This window comes from Neovison vison, chromosome 11 (assembly GCF_020171115.1).
Source record: "Neovison vison isolate M4711 chromosome 11, ASM_NN_V1, whole genome shotgun sequence".
Classification (NCBI taxonomy): domain Eukaryota; kingdom Metazoa; phylum Chordata; class Mammalia; order Carnivora; family Mustelidae; genus Neogale; species Neogale vison.
In genome coordinates, this window is record NC_058101.1 from 218,177,803 (window position 1) to 218,189,375 (window position 11,573).

The 11,573-nt window shown below is 41.6% G+C and overlaps 1 long non-coding RNA gene across 1 annotated transcript; it reads right to left on the reverse strand.

Annotated features, from left to right (window-relative positions):
- Window positions 1-413: 413 nt before the first annotated feature.
- Window positions 414-11,176, reverse strand: LOC122889223. The gene is made up of 3 exons (XR_006380854.1): window positions 11,114-11,176; window positions 2,145-2,166; window positions 414-435 (listed from the first exon to the last, which is right to left on the reverse strand). It is a non-coding gene; the product is annotated as an uncharacterized LOC122889223 (long non-coding RNA).
- Between the last annotated feature and the right edge of the window lie 397 nt (window positions 11,177-11,573).

The following is an 11,573-nucleotide window of genomic DNA, read 5'->3' on the forward strand; positions in this document are numbered from 1 at the left end:
TTATTTCTGCTGTTAAAACACAAGTCAGGCAAAGAAAGGAGTCTTACTTTTAATATATGTACTCCAGCAAGGGAACACTTATGTTCACTTTTTGTTTCTTCTTGCTTCTTTGCTTCCTTGGCGTATAAAAAATATGAAAAAGGAATCAGAAGTCCAAAATAGCATGTTAAAGAAACCTATATTTGTTACTCCTTTCACAAAGAAAGAGGCAGTACTCTACATTTGTGAAGCTTATCTTACTCAAGGACCATTTCTGGGTTGCATGATATGATCGATAGAATGAACTACCAGAGGGTAAGTAACCAAAATGAAATCACAAGAAAATATTTGAAAGGGCACACATACCTTCTCCTCCCATCTCGCTATGTTTTTTTTCAAAATCCCTGTTTTCGTTTTTAAAATCATTAATCTTCATCTTGATTTGGTCTAAAGTAACTGAAAGGAGAAAAAAGAATTTTAAGATAATTAGCAAAAACAGTGACATTGAATAATCCCAATATATTAGCACCAGAGTACATTCTCTGACACTTGGGTGTCACTAACTTGCTAGCATTCCCATTGTGCCTGAAGGAAGCATGTTGTAGCAGCATTTGAAACCTAAGACTTTCTATATCAGTGAGATTCCTACTTAAATGTTTTTCAAACATAAAAATAAAAAAACAATCGAATGCTTTCTCATTTTTCTCCCACCTGTAAGCACCATTCTTGGAAAATTCAAACCTTGCATATGCTAATGTCATCGCCAGAGATGTGACCGAAAAATCAAGCATCCTAGCAACTAACATCTCTCTCCTCCAGTGATTGAGATACAAAAGCAGGTCCCTGCAAACAACCCATAATGAGCAAAACTATACTTTGTTCCTGCTCAGTGGAACGTCCACTTCCAGGTCCTACTTGGAATCCAACACAAGGAAAGCTCAAGATGTCAGGTGAGTGACAACTCACAGGCCTTCAGAGACTTTCTGCTGCTCAGAGATCGCCTTGATCTCTGGGGGCTCTAGAGGACAAGATCTCTGCTATAAACACAGTCCATGTTACAGAGAGTCTTTGGAGGCCCTGGATAATGCACAAGCCTGAGAAGACAAGCTTTTATCATCACAACAGGAGAATGTTACCCTCCACCCTTAAAGGAAAACAACACTCATGTGGAGACTGATGGCAGCTGCATAACACTTGTAAGGTCTAGAACACAGACTCCTCTAAGAGCCACTTTATTTTCTTATCGTGGGGCACCTGGGTGGCTCAGTTGTTTAAGGGTCTGCCTTCTGCTGGGATCAGGAGCCCGGGTCCTGGGATCGCATCCCACATCCAACTCTCTGCTCAGCAGGGACCTGCTTCTCCCTCTCTGTCTGCCTCCCACTCTGCCTGCTTGTGCTCTCTCTCTCTCTCTCTATCAAGTGAATAAACAGAATCTCTTAAAAAAATAACTCTCTCATCTTGCCTCAAAGTGCAAACTTCTCTTCTCCTGACCCACTGTGAGCACTCTCCTGCTCTGAGACCTCTCTTCTCACCAGTACCACTTCCACACTCACAAAAACGAACAACAACATTCAATGGTTTCCTAAGTGCCAGGTGGCCACCCAGGCTGTCATCAGCCATCACCATGGAATCACCACAATCCATGAGCCCCACACACTATCCATTATCCCCTCTGGCACAGGCTCTATTCCATTCATTCTCCCCTGGCAGGAAAGTCCCCCTCCACTTCAGACTTAAAACCATGGTTTATTCTCTCCTGTGACACACGCTCTGCATGGCAATATCTGCCTTCTTCTGTAAGTGTAGCTGGTTTGCTAGACTCAGAGAGATTTCTCCTCTTGACATTTCACCAAGAGCCAGCTCATGGTGAAGTACTCTCTCCAGACCTCACGCTGTCATCATCACTTGCCTCCTAAACATCTCTCTGCAAAATTACACCTTGTATTCTCCCTAGTCCCACAAAGAGTTCCTTCTCCTGGTCTCATAGAGATGGCAACTCCCTCCACACTGTCACTTAAGACTCCCCATGGGGAAGAGAAGCATTTTCAAGATTTAAGTCAGTGAGACATCAGAAGTCACCATATTTATCCCACATCAAATTAAACACACATCAAACACGGGTACTGAGAATTTTTGGCAAAGAAAACTGAAGCCCCAAATCTTACCTTCATATTGTCGAGGCTTTATCTAAGAGAGGAAGAAACAAAGATAAGCTAGATGACAAAACATATTATGAGTAATAATCTATAGTACAGATAGTACCACAATTGAAATCCAAAGATATTAAAACAATCACTTTGCTTAGCAGCATGAATTCACAGGATTAAAATGGAAGATATAATTAGAATTTCTGATGAAGTCATCATGGTTCACAATAAATTTATGATAAAGAGCGCAGTGTGTTTAACTTATTTTTGCCCCCAAATTCTATTCACATAGTATTCAATGAATGTTCAACCTATTCAATTTTGACAAGGGATCATGCAGACATTGAAAAAATATCCATTAATTCATTATTTCCCTAGCTTTTTTCATGTTAGTCACCACACAGTCTGTCATTAGTTTTTGTTTTCTTGTTTTTTTAAATTTATTTTTTATTTATTTTCAGCCTAACAGTATTCTTTGTTTTTGTACCACACCCAGTGCTCCATGCAATCCGTGCCCTCTCTAATACCCACCACCTGGTTCCCCCAACCTTCCAACCCCCAAGACTTAAAACCCCTCAGATTGTTTTTCAGAGTCCATAGTCTCTCATGGTTCACCTCCCCTTCCAATTTTCCCCAACTCCCTTCTCCTAACTCCCCATGTCCACCATGCTCCACCAATAAGTGAAACCATATGATAATTGACTCTGTTTGTTGCCTTATTTCACTCAGCATAATCTCCTCCAGTCTCATCCATTTTGCTACAAAAGCTGGGTATTCGTCCTTTCTGATGGAGGCATAATACTCCATAGTGTGTATGGACTACATCTTCTTTATCCATTCGTCCATTGAAGGACATCTTGGTTCTTTCCAAAGTTTGGCGAACATGGCCATTGCTGCTATAAATATTGGGGTACAGATGGCCCTTCTTATCACTACATCTGTACCTTTGGGGTAAATACCCAGTAGTGCAATGGCAGGGTCCAAGGGAAGTTCTATTTTTAATTTCTTGAGGAATCTCCACACTGTTCTCCAATGAGGCTGCACCAACTTGCATTCCTACCAACAGTGGAAGAGGGTTCCCCTTTCTCCACATCCCTTCCAACACATGTTGTTTCTTGTCTTGCTAATTTTGGCCATTCTAACTGGTGTAAGGTGAAATCTCAATGTGGTTTTAATCTGAATCTCCCTGATGGCTAGTGATGATGAACATTTTTTCATGTGTCTGATAGTCATTTGTATGACTTCATTGGAGAAGTGTATGTTCATACCTTCTGCCCATATTTTGATATGATTATCTATTTTGTGTGTGTTGAGTTTGAGGTGTTCTTTGTAGATCCTGGATATCAACCTTTTGTCTGTATTGTCATTTGCAAATATCTTCTCCCATTCCGTGGGTTGCCTCTATGTTTTATTGACTGTTTCCTTGGCTGTGCAGAAGCTTTTGATTTTGATGAAGTCCCAGAAGTTTATTTTTGCTTCTGTTTCCTTTGCCTTTGGAGACGTATCTTGAAAGGAGTTGCTGTGGCTGATATCGAAGAGATTACTGCCTATGTTCTCTTCTAGGATTCGTTGTGATCTCTCCCTTTTCATTCATAATTTTATGAATTTGGGCTTTCACTCTTTTCTTTTGGATTAGTGTGGCCAATGGCTTATCGATCTTATTGATTCTTCCCAAAACCAGCTTCTAGTTTCATTGATACGTTCTATTGTATCTCTGGTTTCTACCTCATTGATCTCAGCTCTAATCTTGATGACTTCCCTTCTTATGTGTGGAGTTGGTTTGATTTGTTGTTGATTCTCCAGTTCATTAAGGTGTAGAGACAGCTGATGTGTTCTGGAGTTTTCAATTTTTTTGATGGAGACTTGGGTGGCTATGTATTTCCCCCTTAGGACGGCCTTTGCTGTATCCCATAGGTTTTGGACTGAAGTGTCTTCTTTCTCATTCATTTACATGAATTGTTTCAGTTCTTCTTTGATCTCCTGGTTGGTCCAAGCATTCTTAAGCAAGGTGGTCTTTAGCTCCCAGGTATTTGGGTTCCTTCGGAACTTTTCTTTGTGAATGAGCTCCAGTTTCAAAGCATTGTGATCTGAGAATATGCAGGGAATCATCTCAGTCTTTAGGTATCGGTTGTGTCCTGATTTGTGACCCAGTATGTGGTTTATTCTTGAGAAGATTTCGTGTGCACTTGAGAAGAATGAGTATTCTGTTGTTTTAGGGTGGAATGTTCTGTATGTTTCTATGAGGTCCATCTGTTCCAATGTGTCATTCAATGCTCTTGTTTCTTTACTGATTTTCTGCTTCGATGATCTGTCTATTTCTGAGAGAGGTGTGTTAAGATCTACTATTAATGTATTCATATCAATATGACTGTTTACCTTGATTAACAGTTTTCTTGTGTAATTGTCTGCTCCCATATTGGGGGCATAGATATTTACAATTGTTAGATCATCTTGGTGGATATTCCCTTTAAGGATTATGTAGTGTCCTTATGTATCTCAGACTACAGTCTTTAGTTTAAAATCTCATTTATCTGATATGAGAATTGCTACCCCAGCCTTTTTTTGAGGTCCATTGGCATGAAAGATGTTTCTCCATCCCTTCACTTTCAGTCTATGTGTATATTTAGGTTCAGAATGGGTCTCTTGTAGGCAACATATGGATGGGTCCTGTCATTTTATGTAATCTGCAACGCTTTGCCATTTTATGGGAGCATTTAGGCCATTTTCATTGACAGTGATATTGATAGATACGTTTTTATTGACATCGTGCTACCTTTTAAGTCTTTCTTCCTGTAGATTGTCTCTATATTTCTGTTCAATACTATTCTTAGGATTTTTCCTCTTTTACAGAACTCCCCCCTTAAGATTTCCTGCAGCGTTGGCTTGGTGGTTGCATAATCTTTTAAGCCTTGCCGGTCTTGGAATCTCTTTATCTCTACATCCATTTTGAATGTCAGTCTTGCTGGATAAAGTATTCTTGGCTGAATGTTATTCTCCTTTAGTGCCCTGAATATCCTGCCAGCCCTTTCTGACTTGCCAGGTCTCTGTGGACAGGTCTAAAACTATTCTCATGGGCTTTCCTCTGTAAGAAAGGAGCCTCTTTGTGCTAGAGGTTTTCAAGAGATTATACCTACAATTATGATTCCTCAATTTGACTATCAGGTGTCTTGATGTTTTTCTGGAATCTATAATCTTGGGTGGAGAACATCTGGCCTCTAGTATATGAATGCTGGTTCCATTCGCTAGATTGGGAAATTTTCATGAAGGACTTGTTCCACTATATCTTCTAGACTTCTTTCTTTCTCCTCCCCTTCAGGGATTCCAATAATTCTGACATTGGAACGTTTCCTGGCATCATTTATTTCCTTGATTCTGTTTTTGTGGTTTCTAAGCTGTTTGTTCCAGGCTTCCTCTTCATCTTTCTCTCTATCTGTTTGTCCTCCAGATCACTAATTCCATATTCTGTCTCAGTTACCCTAGGTTTGAGAGAATTTAGATTTGATTGGAACTCATTGAGAGCATTGTGAACATCAGCCCTGGTAACTTTTAACTCTGCCCTAACATTGTGAACATCCTGTCTGGTCGCTTTCAGCTCGGCCCTACCTAATCAATTCCGTTTGGTCATCCATGGCTTTCTCCAACCTAGCTATTGCCTGGATAAATGTTAGCCTGAATTCTCTTTTCGACATATTGTCTATGTTGATAGCCCTTAGCTCTGTTGTGGAAGGTCCATCCTCTGTATTTTTCTTCTATTGGGATTCCTCCTCCTAGTCCTTTTGGTGAGAGATGACTGAACAGATGTATCTGCATGTATCGACCGTGGTGCCGTCAGGGTGCATTCTGGAACACTTCTGATCAATCAGGATTCCCCACCCAAATGAGAGAAAAAAGACAAGAAAAAGAAAAAAAAATAAGAGAGAGAGAGAGAGAGACAGGAAAGAAAGGGAAGATGAAAGAGAAGGCTCATCCCAAATGCACCCCAAGGTAAGATTTATGAGGTATACAAACGAAAACAGACAAAGAAAAAGACTAATAAAAGAATATAACAAGAGAAAAATATATAAATACATGCAAATACAGGAAGAACCTCGTTGAAAAGAACCCCAAGTGTAAGATTTATATACTATCAGGACAAACACAAAAACACAGAAACACTGGTGGAAGAAAAAGATGGAAGAGTGGTTATAAATTCTCAGTGTGGCTGAGGAAGGTTGTTTTCATCCTTCCTGGATGTATCTTGATATCTTTGTTAAAGGACTCAACTTTCCTAGGATAAAGGGGGATTAAAAATTGGTTTACCTATAGGGGTAGTATTGATTGGGGAATGGGGATTACTTTGAAGTTTAACTCTATATGAATATTAGAAAATAAAAATAAAAAAGGAATAAACTAAACTAAACTAAAATTTTTAAAAATTCAAAAAATAGAAGTGCAAAAGAGAAACACAGGTGTATGCATCAAAAAGTTCAGGATGGAAGTTTATTATGGAATTTGATGTGCTGGACAACTCACTGTGACGGTAAATAGGTTAAACAATTATCTATATACAAGACATGAGCCAGAATAGTGGGAACAAATTAAAAATAAAAGTTGTCCTATGAAGTAGTGGTGGTGGTTCTCTTGTAGTCTTTTTTTTTTTTTTTTTCATGGTTGGTTTTCTGGGGGAGGTGCCTGCCACGTTGGTTTTCAGTCAGTAATGTTCCCTGAGTTAAGTCCTCCAGTCCCCCTCTAGGGGGTGGGCTCTGAGGAAACCGGTTTTTTTCAGGCTTTTGTTCTCTGGAGGTTTTTATGTTTGTTCACCTTCCCCCCTGCCTCTCGCCTTGACCTCTTTTGATGGTTTTTGTAGGTTTAGAGGAAAGCAAACTATACCCTCACTTCCCTCTCAGAGAGAAGCCTCAGTCTGTTCTTCTGTGGGTGTTGCAGAGCCCATATAAATTTCTCCTTGGCTGCTGGCAGAGTAGGTTCTGAGTCGTGTTCCCTGGGGACGCAGGATCTTCTGCTTGTACCCAAAAGCATGGCAGCAGCGGCTGTCTGGGATCTCCAGACCGCCAGAGAGGTTCAAAGCAGCGATCACACTCTGAGATTTTACCCGCTGGCCCAGGCTGGGAGTGCCTAGTCTTTCTGGGTCTAAGAGCACCTGGCTTGCGTGCACCTCTTTCGGGGGAGGCTGTGGGTCACGTGCGCATATCAGGCTCTGAGAACGGGCGCAGGTCTGAAAACACCAGGCTGGGCCTTCGCGCACCTCTCTTGTGGGAGAGTATGGGGTGCTTGTGTTAGGCTATGAAACAATGGCGGGTATCAAAGAGCGCTGGCTGGGCCTTTGTACCTCTCTCAGGGGAGGATGAGGGATGCGTGCATTAAAGGCGCTGTAGCAGGGCTCGCACGTTCTGCCGTCCTGCGTGGCTCCCATCCCCTCACAGGAGCCAGAACCCTCGCAATCTCAGGTGTGATGGAGGCTCTGGGACCAAGATCTGGTTTCCTTGTCACACTCTCTCTGGCTCAGAGGCAGAGGAGGCTGTCCTGGGACTGGGAACTTAAGCCCCTGTCCCTAGCTGCCCCGATTCCCACAATTTACCCGCCACGTTCCTTTGCTCTTTTGGAGTGCTTTCAACCAGTCTCCAAGTTAATGCTGGTCCACAGACACAGGGCACGCTCGCTCGTATTAGGGTATTACTTTCCAACTGGTCAGCTCTGGTGGCACCCTCCCCCTTTTGTTTATCTTGCAGTATCAGTCCGCCTTTCCCACTCCGCTTTACCTGCCCATTGGCAGGTAAAGTGTCTTCTGCCTCTGTAGAGATCCAGATGTGTAAAATTCTGATCTCAGGCTGATTTCATGGGTGATCAGAGTTCTTTGGTAGCTAATCAGCTCACTTTAGAGTACAGGTTGAAAAGGTGCCTCCTCCTACTTCCCTGTGCCATCTTGTCCCTCCTGTCATTAGTTTTTGATGTAGTGTTCCAGGATACACTGTTTGCATATAACACCCAGTGCTCCATGAAATAGGTACCCTCCTTATTACCCATCACCAGGCTCCTCATACCTCTCTCCTCTAATACCCTCAGTTTGCTCTCCAGAGTCCATAGTCTCTCATGGTTCATCTCCCCCTCTGACTCTTCCCCCCTGATTCATTTTTCCCTTCCTTCTCCAAATATTGCCTATGCTATTCCTTATGTTCCACAAATAAGTGAAACCAAAGGATAATTGACTTTCTCCACGGGACTTATTTCACTTAGTATATTTCCTTCACATTTTTGCAACCCAGTATCTGCACTGAAGTACAGAATCTGGGACTATTTTAAAATACTGAAAGAAAGAAAATGGAAGGAAGGAGGAAAGAAGGCAGGCAGGCAGGCAAGGGAGCAAAGGCTGTGTCAAGGATATGCCACCTCTTTCCTTCTCTACAAAGCTATCCTGAAACCTTACAAAGAGTTGGCTGTTTGCTGAATTCACACAGTTATGGCACATCAGGTGCTATGAAGTTTTCCAGATTGTTTAAATGCAGTGTCATCCAAAAGAAGTAAAAGCCATCGGATGAGATAAAGAGTGGTCCATGATGAGATGAAGCATAAGCCATGACAGAAATTACAGCTGATGTTTCCAAAAAGAGGAGCGAGGCAATTCAGATTTGAGTCACCCTCATGTTATTATAGCTCAATAACACCTAGGCAAGACCTCATTTTGACACCATTAACATATTTCCCGTTTTAAAAGTTTTACAGGATAATGAGAGGCTGGGGCCAACCCCCAAATCTTGCCAGGTTATTGGAATATCACCATGCTATCAACAAACCAGTCATAGTATGTTGTTGGGGAGAGTGCATCGGGAGAGAAATCAGAAAGCCATGGTTATTCCTTTAATTTCACATGTTGATTAGGAGTCTCTGAGCTCCTGTGGCCCATGTCAACAACCCCATGGGCAGGGGAAGTGGAAAGGTCGATGGCTACACCAAATATATAATATTTTTCTTTTCTCTTTGAAGGGACGTATTCTCCATTGTAAGGGAGAGGGGGAATAGTCCCACGGAGAAATAAACTCAAAAGAGTTCTTTCTTTTTACAAAGGTCTGCCCTCAAATGAAACTATGTCTCCAGAGTCTAACTGGCGGTTTCCCAAAGACTAAGCCACAGAGGTGAGGGAAATACTCAACTCCAGTGCCATCTCCTCCCTGTCTCACTGGCGAGGACCTCAGTCTAACCCTGAGCCAGAGGAGCAGAAAACCTCACCCTAACTCCCACTTAGCTCTCTTCCTTCAGAAGGACACGGTATCTAGCTTTCAACACAACACTACAAGGCATGCTGTAGGTAAAAACCATCACAGCAAGCATGAGAATCACACTTCCTGTGGCAGAAGTGATGGGGAGAGCAGCCTGGACTTTAAAATCTCTTTGATGTATGATACTGGGCCTAAGGGAAAAGTGCACAAGAGGAAGAAGAGATGGTAAATGTGGGCAGAGATAGGAAACTCTAAGATTGTAACATGTTGTCTAGAAAGACAACAACACCATTATAAAAATCAAGAGTGCTTGCGCTGGCTTCATGAAGAGACTCAAAATAAACCAGAGGAAAGAATCATTGACAGTAAAGAAACTTCCAAAAAAGAAACACAAAGACAAAAATTACACAGACAACACAGAAAACCCAAGACTGGTAGGTCATTACAAAATGTGTAACACACACATAACAGGAATACCTATTCCTATAGGAGAGTGGACGGAGAGCTATTTGAAGCAAAAATGACAGAGGATTGTCCGAAATTAATGGAGTTACCTAATCAAGAACCAGGAAAATCAAAACATTGAAAGCAGGATAAATACCAAAACACAAACACAAACAATGAACCAAAAACACCAATGTTTCCTAATTTAGAATATTCAGCTACAGATCATTAAAGTCAAAGAAATTGTTCTGGAAATCTGGAGCAGGGATTGGGAGTGTGTGTGGGAAGGGGAGAGGTGAGCAGTAACACCTTACTCCAGAGAAAAATGATAAGAACGACATCACACTTCTTTTCAGAAACCATGCCATCAAGAAGGATGAAGTGTTTATACTGTTTAAAGGAACATCGAGCTAGAAACCTGTGGCCAGTGAAATGATCCTTCAAAACACACCACAGAGTAAGGAAACCCGTCAGGAATAATGACGGGCATTATTTCAATGACGAAGGGGTCAATTCTCCAAAAAGACACAACAATTGCTAATGTGCATGCATCAACAACAGAGTATCAGAGCACATGAAGCAGAAACTGAAAATATTGCAGGTGGGAACAGATGAATCCATTCCTACAGCTGGAGAATTCAACATCCTCTTATCCCTCATTGACAGATCCAGAGATGCAGGAGTTCCATGAGAACACAGGTGAATTGACCAGCATCACCCATCCACCGCATCCACACACATCGGCAGAATACTTCATTCAACAATGAGGTATAGAAATTCTGCTCAAGCTCACATGAACTGTCACTGAGGGAGCCCATATTTGGGGCAATACAACACATATGAACCACCAAAGGGATCGAAATCACAGGAACTATGCTCTCCGACCACAGATGTCTCAAACTAGAGATCGAGAACAGAAAGATAGCTGGAGAAATGACCGGAGAGAGAGAGAGAGAGATTCAACAGCCCACTTCTAAGGAAGACATGGGTGGAAGGGCAGGTGGGTGGAGGGATGGGTGAAGGAGGTGAAGGGAAAGAAGTGTGCACTTCTTCTGCTGAGCACTGAGAAATGTACAGAATTGCGGAGTCATGTTGTACACCTGAAACTCACATTACACTGTTTGCCAATTATGCTTGAACTTAAAAAAAAGAACATAAGGATCAAGAAGGCACTTCAATAGAAATTTAAAACTACATCAATCTAGGTGATAATCAAAATTGACATATTAGAGGGAAATTTGTAGTACTGAATGGACATAAAAATGTCCAGGGACTATAACATTTTTTGCTTATTTATGAATGAAAGTACAGAAGGTACATTAATATACTTACAGCGAGGATGGTTCTCCAGAGGTAAATGAGAAAGGCACAAGTTCCCAAGAAGGCAGTTAAAATAAGAAGCTTCCACAGAACTTCAATCCCATGAGGGCCAAGATGGAAATGGTCAGGCAAGGAAAGGACAAGCTGAAATACCATTTGAGACAATGAGGAATCTCAAAGACATTTACTGTGTATCTGTCACAAAAAATCAACTTTACAAACCCTCAATCAGCCTCCAGGAGGTAAGCATACCTCTCAACTACCTCCTCCTGGAGGAGAAGGATCATAGAGGCATTTCCAAGGAGCTGGGGCAAACTTTTGGCAGTGATGAGTATGTTTATCAACTTACCATGATGATGGCTTCCTTGTTGCTTACCTATGTCGAATATCAACAAAAAGTATTCTTTGAAAAAATGTTGTGATCATATATACATTATAACACACTAAAGCTTCAGGCAAAATCTAATAGACA